This window comes from Tachypleus tridentatus, chromosome 4 (assembly GCF_004210375.1).
Source record: "Tachypleus tridentatus isolate NWPU-2018 chromosome 4, ASM421037v1, whole genome shotgun sequence".
NCBI classification, from domain to species: Eukaryota; Metazoa; Arthropoda; class Merostomata; order Xiphosura; family Limulidae; genus Tachypleus; species Tachypleus tridentatus.
Genome location: NC_134828.1, coordinates 85,751,713 through 85,760,591, shown reverse-complemented (window position 1 = coordinate 85,760,591; position 8,879 = coordinate 85,751,713). Strand labels below are relative to the sequence as shown.

The 8,879-nt window shown below is 33.6% G+C and overlaps 1 pseudogene across 1 annotated transcript in view; it reads right to left on the bottom strand.

Moving 5' to 3' along the window:
- Positions 1-317: 317 nt before the first annotated feature.
- LOC143249615 (latrophilin Cirl-like) overlaps positions 318-8,879 on the bottom strand; it is a 71,071-nt pseudogene continuing 62,509 nt past the window's right edge. The window contains exons 16-21 of the transcript XR_013027865.1: positions 8,342-8,734; positions 7,070-7,173; positions 6,344-6,512; positions 5,492-5,635; positions 3,633-3,699; positions 318-3,327 (exon numbers count right to left, since the gene is read on the bottom strand). The product of XR_013027865.1 is annotated as a latrophilin Cirl-like (transcript). The remainder of the gene's footprint in view (positions 3,328-3,632; positions 3,700-5,491; positions 5,636-6,343; positions 6,513-7,069; positions 7,174-8,341; positions 8,735-8,879) is intronic.

The following is an 8,879-nucleotide window of genomic DNA, read 5'->3' as shown; positions in this document are numbered from 1 at the left end:
AAAATTTTGTATCTGTACGTAAAATTAAATGTATTTTTTTCATATATATGTATATATATGTGTGTACTGCGTGTAAGATTTGTTTACTGAAAAGTTCTTGCTAGAGAGGTAAGACGAAAAGCACAGACCATTAACTTATGTTAGCTTATGAAATATTCTAAAGACACATTTTTATAAACTGCTTTTTTCTTTAGACTAAGAGTAAACTCGTTAAATAAGTTTGTAGTTATTACATTTCCTTTCAGAATAGCTACAAACAGATTCATTACTTTTCTACTATGAAATCTGTGACGCATTTCACCATTTATAAACAACAATTTGTTTTTTAGTTTTCTCTTCAGTTTTTTATTTACACCAACAACAACAACTAGGGAATACATAATCGTATGCTTACATTTTTTTTTATTCAGAAAAAAACAATCAAGCAGTTAAATACAACAAATATGGCTTCCACATGTTTGGTTTATGTCCCTCCTAGTGTCGCAAATACTTAAAAATTAATATCAGAACTGTATAAAGAAGAATAAAAGTTATTTTTACAGAAAGATAATAATTACGTTATAACAAATGTTTTATTATAAGTTGATTTAATTAATGTTACTGTTGATGTTTCTTAGCTGAAAACTGCACTTCAAACAGTATGTTAGACTAGTATTTAATATAGCATCCTGGCTTCGGTTTCCTATTATGTCAGATTTCGTTATGAGGTATCTGTTCTTCAGGTTTTCAATGTATTATAAAGATTAATGAACCTTTTTTCAAATTGCAAATAGATATTTTTATCTTATGTTTTATTTTATCTACTTATAAAATGAAACGTTTAATAAATCATATCTTCAGAAGGTTTTAAGAGGAGAATGAACCACTTCTACAAAACAACCGCAGCAAGGCTATACAGCAGATAGTTGATGTATTGACTTAGCTAAATTCAGTTTAAAGCATGGCACCTTTACGTGTTGTATCCATGTCTACGCTAATTTAGCTCATATATATACACAATGATGTGTTATTTGTTGAGAACACGTAATAATTTCTTAACACTTGAAAAATCAGAGTTTCGTCCACAAATATTACAGTATTTAAACCTTTCAATAAAAATGTTAAATAACATGTTAAATCTGTTTAACATTTCTACCGAAAAGGAACAAAAAATCCATAAATAATATTTATTTATTTCTCCAGTCCGTCTTTTCTCTGCACTCTTCTAGCTTACTTACTCTTAAGTTTCAAGATCAAGTATAATAGGGAATCTACAACATTCGAAACACGTGCAAACCAATGAATTTGTTTTACTGTAACTTGTTCGTAGCGTGCTAATTAATGTATGTCTTGATAACTTAGTAATTGATACAGACAAAAGACTTTTCGTGAGTACTTGGAATTTGGGAACATTTCAATAACATCACAGTTGGATGACGCGTGCTCGGGTGTTAACTTTGCATGGTTGTTTTAACACGAGTTTCTTTAAGTGTTGTATATGATTTCCTGCCACGCATGGTTAGCTTCGACAATTCCTCTTCAGAGTTTCTTTCTTTTGGTCCTGAGTGTACATTCTCAAAAAATGCAGCAACATTGTGATGGAAACAATAGTGTTTTAACTATAACTATTGGATAATTAAGAACACTACTAAAACCTTCAATATTGTTTTTCTTTAGGAATTATCACGAAAAATTTGCGATTCATAAATTTTCACACGAATGCTCTTTGACAAGTGAACACAAGTTACAGAAGTATAAAGCCATCGGTATTTATTACGCAGAAAGCTGTTACTAAGAAGATGAACGGTAAAAATATCATTTCTGTTGTATTGTTAAATAATATTGTACTATCTTGTTCAAGACCCATTAAATGCACCACACTGACATATTCTAAGAATTCACAATTTTCTACGATTGGTCAAATCGCTATACAAAAAAGAATGAAATTCTGATCTGCATGCAAGGTGTATCACATCTCGTCTTTATCAGGTAATATACTTAACAGAACCTATGACGTATGCCCTATGACGTATGCCCTATGACGTATGCCCTAACGCTAACTCTATACGCTTATCTTTCCTTCATATTTTGAGAACTGGTAAACTCAACCTATCGTTACGAGTTTCAGGTTATGAGACTTATGTTGACAGATACTCCTTTGCCCCAAAGTCCTTCTTGCGGTGTGGATGGACTAGTATTGTAGACTAGGGCACTTTAAAAGTCCTACATCAGGTGCATCTAGCCTTTCAGTTTAGTTGGTGTTCCTCAGAAGAATATCTTTCTTGGAACCCTACTCGTCCATAATCAAAACAGTGTTGCTTCTCTTGTAGCATAAATTCCTTTTCTGATTATGTATACATATTGTATTTACTGAAAAAAATGAAATATTCACACACAGCACCACTAATGGCAGAAAATAATTACAAAAGAAATTTTTAATTGCTCCTTGTTTTCAACAGTATGTGCTACGTTTATGAAGAGATTGCCTCCGTGCGTCTTCCACGGATCCCATGTCCACCTGAAGACGATTAACCACCTTTTCTCCATCCAAAACCGCCATGACTACGTTGTCTGGAGGAGATCGGAGAAGATCTGGAAGAACTGGTGACCAGTCCTCTGGATCAATATCTGTGGTCAACTGATGTTGGTTTCCATATGGTTCTATACAAAACTCCTGGTTCAGTTTTGGTGAAGCTGTGTTAAACATGTGAACACTTGGAATCCTATCACAGTTCGAGCTTCTTTGGGAAATACCGGGTATCTTGTCCACATTTGACTGCCGTGACAACTCAGGAGTAGAAGCTAATGAATAATTATCATGAGTAAGATTAAATCCGTACGCTAATTGGTTGGATGTTGTTGGATGAGGTTTATCTGATGTTGATGTTACCAGTAGAGGTCGCTGGTCATATCCACTTGATGAGGAATGCTGGCTGAGATCAGAATGGTCACCGTAATAATTTTCTGCTGGAGGAGACTGATTGGTCAAGGACTGCCGACGGCCGTACTCATTGTTGGTACAACGTCCTCTCACGTCATCTTCAATAGATTCGTAAATATGATCAGCAAAAACACTGTATACACCTGACGAATCAGAGTAAGGACCGTAGGCAGGACTTCTGCTACAAGGAGCAACTTGAAATAGCTGATGACCATTACCACTTTGATGGTGGTTAGTTTCAAACCCATAATGACCAGGGGAGCTAGCTCTTGACACGCTTGATAAAATTCCAGTATGAGATGCTCTACTATTGTCTCTATGTCCTTTCCTCCTCAAGGACCCTATAACTGGTACAGGAGCCTGGAGGGTGTCATCTTGGTTGGCCACTGTTGATGTAGATAGGTGATCTGTTCGAAGAGCAAGAAATGTCACATTAACATTAACAAACGTTTAACCCTTAATTTTGTGACAATGTGATTTTTAATGGCTTCTTTTCTATTATTCAAATAATATTTTTCAACTGAAACGCTTCATACGTTATATATTTTATACGACTATGTTTTTATATATGCCGACAATATATGTAACTAGAGATACTACAAATTTCATTTAAAGCAAATTTATCACAACGTTAAAACCTAGCGCCATCTAATAAGTATTTAAAACAATTTAATTTTGATATTTGGATATTTAACTATAATTTTCTTTTTACCTTGTGTGGTGAATTTTTGGGAAATAAAACAGTTCTGTACTTGAGTATTCCTGAGATGTTGTGGGACCTGCAAATAACAATTTTATTTTTATATTCTGTACAATTTGTTTTAAATAAGTTTGCAATTATGACAACACGTGTTTTAGCTCAGAGAGTCTTTGTTATGGTAACTTTTATTGACACTAATTTCTGAAAACCAATAACCTAGTTCGGTAGCTTTAAAAGAACATTTGAATACATTACCTTTATCTACCTTGTTACAATAAATAATATCCAAATAATGATTGCTGGTCTGCTTATATGGACATTAAAGTTTGGTAAAATGGTTCAAAATAATTTAATTCGCTTCACCTTCAAATATGATTTTTAATCTAGTAATTTTAATGTTACCTTCGAAACGTATCATTATGAAAAAAAAAAAAGTTTTAACTTGTAAAGAATACAATTATGTTTGCATTGCAAGAAACGATGCCGGTCTTTTACACCCAGTTATCTCTTTAAGTCTTTACATGGTTAATATAACCTTATTTAGCGACAAAACGAATTTGAAGATAAAACAAACATATTTCACTGATTATGCATAAATGCAACAAACGATTGTTGCCTGAAATCACAAATCCATAATTACCTTATTTTGCCCTATTCCTCACCCGCTTCTGTTTTGAGCTTTACTACACTCTAATTAATTAACGCTGTTATATAGTATCTTTAACCAACATCCTCGGGCCTACATTTAAGACAAAGTTTAACATTTTATTGAAAATGTTGATCTCATTTTAAGAACCGATATCAAATCAAAAACATTTTAAAGTTCTTTAATTTTCAAAACACATGAGCAACTTATGATGTGATAAACAAACGTATATAGTAGGCATCTGTTTAATTTCAATACAATTACGTGTAGAATACTAACAAAACTTCTGACGTTTTTTGTGCTGTAAACCAAATGTCGTCTGTTAAGTTTTGCTGTCTAAACAACTCCACAGCTCTTTATTTCTAAATAAATGAAGTCTTACGCAAGAAATATGTCCATGTTCATTTTACAAATTTCAACAAATTCTTTACATTAAAGCCTAAATAGATCAGAATTTGCTCACTGTGATGCAGAAACTATCGTATGCAAAATCCAGCTCCGTCGTCACAGATACGTAAGTGTTGGCTGGTGCTCAAGGCAACAGTGAATTGTGTTTTATGCCATGTGACTCGTGCTCGGCCACTTACGGCAAGTAATTTATGCCAGTGGGTAGAATATCAGCATTTGTGATAGACTACTCTTAAGTAACTAAAATAAACCAACTTAACTTTCACAACGCTGAAAACGTTTGAGTAAAGCCACTGTTATGATTTTTAAAGCAACCTTTTGCACCCTTAGGAATGACAGAAAGTGGTATAGGTGTTTCGGAAGGATCATTTAAGCGAAAGAAAAAGAAGAAAACTGTAACATCTGTTTAAATGGTTAAGCCAGAAGAAATATCAAATGTCATGCAGAAGAATGCCAGGGTGGTTAACTTGTGGATTAGTAAAACAAAGCAAGTGCAGCAGTGTAAAAAACAAAATGTGATTCTATTGTTCGTGCAGTCAGATAGAACATTGCATGAGTGAAAAGAAATCGTTTCATGCGAAATGTATAACAATACATACTTGGGATATGAACAAGCTGAGAGCTACATAAGAAAAGACTGGAAGTTTCTTAAAACATAAAAAGGCACGGAAAACATGCTGTTAAAGTGTAGGCGTTGTCTTAAGGGGGGAAGAATCACAATCGAGAACAGGCAAATAAATGGGTGCAAAAGAGCAGGTGCAATACCTGATGATAAAGAACAAACAGAAGGGGTAGTCAGAGGTACAGAGGTACCCACACTGTGTTGGTTTGGTGGTAAGTTGGTTGCCATGCTAACTCTCCCTGGAACTTCGTTCCTCGACTGTTCATTTGGAGCTGAGGGAAGAAAGCATTTGGGTAGCCAATCATATCGCTCCATGAATTTCGACAGATCTTCTTTCACCTGAAATATTATTTAAGAAAATGTATATGGCATAGTGGTATTATTGTTCAGAAGTATCAAATAAATGTTGTTGTTTTTAATACACTGATTTAATATCATAAGCTCAGTTAGGTAGAAACGTAAAAGCAAAATTTTCTCTTGCTTGGTTTGTTTTTAATTTCGCGCAAAGCTACTCGAGGGCTATTTGCGCTAGCCGCCCCTAATTTAGCAGTGTAAGACAAGAGGAAATGCAGCTAGTCATCACTACCCACCGCCAACTCTTGGGCTACTCTTTTACCAAGGAATAGTGGGATTGACCGTCACATTATAGCGCCCCCACAGCTGAAAGGGCAAGTATTTTTGGTGTGACGGGGATTCGAACCCGCGACCCTCAGATTCTGAGTCGAACGCCTTAACTCGACTGGCCATGCCGGGCCATTTTTCTTGCTGGAACTTCAGTTGTATTATTTATTAATTTACTTTTATGGATTTCCTAATCAAAAATAATTTTACTGTAATATGACTTCATTGATTGTTTTTGCCAAATAAATTATATTCTAACAACCCTACCTAAAAAGCCACTACTTATATTATGTTGATAAGCTTTATTTCATAAATATTTAATATTTACCTTCAACACTAGTTGTATTTCTATGATTATATTATTTTAATCTAATTTTAGTTGTTTTTATTTTTGATAAATATAATGGGGTAAGAAAGTTTACTTACATGTTCATTCTGCAGACAGTAAAATACAAAAACAAACAGGCCTAGGATGCAATTTAAGACTGTGAAAATATAAGCCAGAAAATCTGTTCCTTGATTGACGTAGAGAAGACCCGCCGTCCATGTTAAGCCTAACAAACATAGCATAACAATAGCCCATCGTATCCACACCCTGAAAATTAAAATATATAAATATTATGGAGAATATATTATCTTATTAATTCAAATAAACGAAAGAGCTGAAAGATTTTGATATATTTTATAAATGTTTGTCATTTATTCATACGTGCTTAGTAAAAATGAAACGAGATTCCTTATTCCTAACTCTTGTAGAGGATCTATATATTTTACAATTTTAAATAAACAAACATTGTGGGATAATATCAGCTATTCAATTTTATCTTATATGCGGAACTGTTCCAAAATACTTAATGGTTCAGTTCGTTTGTGCGTGTTTATTAAATCCTCTGTATACTTAATAGATTTACGTAAATTGCTCAAGCTGTAAGAAAGAGTTTATTGATTGAGCTGTAACAAAATCCAATAATATGCTTGCCTATTGTGAAATTAAATAACAAATGTTTGTCATAATTGAGAAATATTTTATTGGATATTATCAACACACTTGTCTTTTTAAAATAGAGTGAAAGATAAAAAATGTGGGTCGGATGTTGTGTTAACGTTACTTGTAGGTAACCATTAGCACGAAATTCTAAAACCAATACTTACTTTATATTGGTCAACTTTGATTCTTCTTTGCCTTTGACGACCGTAGAAATGGTGGTTTGATGACACATAATGCAAGTTGCTATACACAGGAACACAGTTGAACCCTAGCAAAATAGCCCAATGTACATGTACTTAACGTGCTGAGAACAGATAAACAGTTTATGTAGATATTTCTGTAATTACATACATTATTAACGCTACCTCGTATAGACAGTAAAATGAATTCACAGTGGAACTTAACGCATTATCCATTCTCTTTCAAAAATCAACCATTACATTTATTTAGGGCACTTGTTCAGAATAAAATCAGTTTTGTTATTCACTATTAATTACTGACTTACCTATTCTCCGTCATTCAGAAGAACAAAATTAATAGCCGAACATATAACCAGTGTTAGGTGTTAAGTCATATAGAATGAAAAAAGAGCAAACTTAATTCAACAGTACAATTTTATTTATGTACTTCCGTAATATTAACATTTATGATTATGGCTTCGAAAAAAATATTGGCTATAGCATAAACAAAACAGTTAAGGAAGAACTGGCTTTTCATTGCATTTTCGTGACATAAGATGCTTATTATTATTATTATTATATATGGATAAATACTACAATATCAGCAACTCTACAGAAACACACAGAACTGTTCTGGTTAAATGTTTATTAAGTATTCATTTAAATAACACTGTGTTTCTATTCAATTTAATTCAATAATTATATTATAATATCCATACGGCTCTTATGAAGAAACAAATATAAAATAAATATGGAATCTATACTTTTTTCTATTTAACTATATATATTTATCTGTATTTTAAACTGTATTATTCAAAATCTTTTTCCTTAAAGAAGTGAAAAACAAAGCTTTTGATGTCCACTATATCTCTGTTTTTTAATGTAATTATTTCCTTTCCCAAGGTATTTTAACAGTAAGCTGATGGTTTGTTTATAACGATGAAATTAGTTCGATCCCTGCGGTGGGCACTGCACTTATAGCAATTGTACAACTTTGCTCTTAACAACAAACCACAGTATTTTTCTAAAGCAAAATTTCAAACGCATTTGTTTGCTGTTAAGCTCAAACCTACACAAATGGCCATCCGCGTTCTGCTCACCACAGGTATCGAAACCCAGTTTCTAGCATTGTAAGTCCATAGACATACAGCTGTGCCACTGGGGAGACGTAAAATCAAGTCCTGTAGTTCATTTCTGATTGTGGAAACTCTAATCAATGACAGAACTATTCCAAAGAATTAGATACTCATTACTTACAAAAAGAATGCCTACTGCTGGCCCAACAAAGCTGAAGATGAAGTAATTATCAGATCGTAACCAACAATACTCGCTGGTCCCGTAGCTCTGAGGATCAATTATTGCCGAGACAGCAACAATAACTATTGGTACACTATAGGCCATAGCGTAATACCAGCGAGCCCGGGTTTTTTTTCGGAGTCATAAACTTCCACTAATAAAACGTACAGGTGAAATCCGTCTAAAAACATCCAAACAAATACGACCAAAAAGAAATAATGAAGCAACCCGGCAACCAGGCCACATAAAGTGTGAAGATGGGTCTGATTAATGCCTGCTGCAAAGACTAGCTCCGCCACCAGGAGGCACAAGCAAAGGTTTTTGTGGATGGTAGTTCGGTCAGTTTGGGGTCCCCTGAAAATTAAAATAAATAAATATTTTCTAAAGAAATAAAATAAAGAGGAGATTATCTTTCAGAGAAAAACTCAGGCGCAAAAAAGTTTTGTCACACTTACACATTGGCTGAAAACTGTGAGCAATTTACTTAGAAGTATGAAAA